Source organism: Aedes aegypti, chromosome 3 (genome assembly GCF_002204515.2).
Source record: "Aedes aegypti strain LVP_AGWG chromosome 3, AaegL5.0 Primary Assembly, whole genome shotgun sequence".
Lineage (NCBI taxonomy): Eukaryota > Metazoa > Arthropoda > Insecta > Diptera > Culicidae > Aedes > Aedes aegypti.
The window spans coordinates 81,293,358-81,295,124 of record NC_035109.1 but is presented as its reverse complement, the minus strand read 5'-3'; the positions used below and the strand labels follow the sequence as shown (position 1 = coordinate 81,295,124).

At 37.3% G+C, this 1,767-nt stretch overlaps 1 long non-coding RNA gene across 1 annotated transcript; it reads right to left on the bottom strand.

The window, feature by feature from the left end:
* Nucleotides 1–315: 315 nt before the first annotated feature.
* On the bottom strand, nucleotides 316–1,085 carry LOC110679217. The gene is made up of 3 exons (XR_002502306.1): nucleotides 723–1,085; nucleotides 581–655; nucleotides 316–499 (listed from the first exon to the last, which is right to left on the bottom strand). It is a non-coding gene; the product is annotated as an uncharacterized LOC110679217 (long non-coding RNA).
* Between the last annotated feature and the right edge of the window lie 682 nt (nucleotides 1,086–1,767).

Below are 1,767 nucleotides of genomic sequence, written 5' to 3'. Positions count from 1 at the left end.
CAGCATTGCAGTAAAAATTACCATGTTGATGGTTTAAATTAAATACATCGCACCACTTGATTTGTGCAGACTACGTTACACATTCATCTCAAACGGGATGTGTGGTCTTTTTTACCATGCCGACGATATTCGAAGCATCAGTTAAAACTACCATGCTACATGGTAATATTGAGAACGAATTATTGTCAATTTTTTTTTACTATGCGATGCGTTTAAAAAGACAGCTATCGGATAGTAAATTTGAATACTCTTTATATTTATTCCTATTTTTTTTAAATCAATATACCTATTCCATTACTAAAATCATAATCGTTATTTAATAATAATGTCTATAATAATTTATTGTTCTTTAATCCATAAAAAGCGAATCTTAGATATGAAGACGCGGCGCTTGTAGTGGAGTCCTGTAATGAATTTAATGTCCGTATTTGCTTTCACCGATCTCTGATCCACGATTATGGCGGCTAATTCAACTTATGCTCCACATCGCTCGAGTTATCTGTTGAAAAAAAAAATGTGCACGATTAATATTCCGTCAATTTACAAAAAGTAACAAATCGATGATTAGTAGAATACTCACCAAGAAACATAGTATAAATTAATCTTAATTATAATTTGGATAACTTAATTGGGCCTGGAAATTGAATGGTATCATCTGCAACATGAAAAGAAGTTGTTGAGCGAATTGTTTGTTTTGTATATTAAATTTCAATATTTCTTACCAACTCGAGATCAACAGCAACATGGGTACAATATTATGAAAAATAAACAAAACTTTATTCAATATTACCCCCAAAACACTGAAAATAATACTTTTTCTGTCCACACTTGTGTTAACTTTTCACAAGCTGACAGAGAAAAACAGCCATGTTGATGGGGGCATTATTACTACGCTTTTGTTGTTCAAATTACCATGCACATGGTAAAAATGATAACATTGCTCATTAAAAATTACGGATCTTGTGTTTATCTCCAATACATGACAATAGTGCACTTGACTGCTCATGGTAGTAAATTTTATCCATTGCTGGCATAGTAATTTCAACAACATTTCAGTAATTATAAAGACAAACACATTAAATTTCAACATAATTCTGAATAGTAATTTTAAGAACCATAAAGTGGTTGTAATTACTCCAACATTAATTTCAGTGTATTCTAAATAATTTGTAAAGTAGATGAAAAAACCGAATTTAGTTACTTACTTTACTTTTGCTGGCTCTACGTCCTTCAAGACATGACCTGCGTCACAATGTTACGCCAACTAACTCGGTCCATGGCTGCTAACCTCCAATTCCTCGATCGCCCCACACTTCCAAGATCCTGCTCCACTTGGTCAAACCACCTAGCTCGTTGCGCTCCCCTTCGTCTTGTACCGGCCGGATTTGAGTTGAACACCATTTTTGCGGGATTGTTGTCCGGCATTCTCACAACGTGTCCCGCCCATCGTACCCTTCCAGCTTTGGCGACTTTCGTGATACTGGGTTCACCGTAGAGTTACGCAAGCTCGTGGTTCATTCTTCTCCTCCATACGCCGTTCTCACATACTCCGCCGAAGATCGTCCTAAGCACACGTCGTTCAAAAACTCCTAGCGCTTGCAGGTCCTCTTCGAGCAATGTCCACGTGTCATGCCCGTAGAGGACTACCGGTCTTATAAGCGTCTTGTACATGGTACACTTAGTACGGAAGTGAAGTTTACCAGACCGCAAGGTCTTGTGGAGTCCATAGTAAGCACGACTTCCGGCGATGATACGTCTTCGAATTTC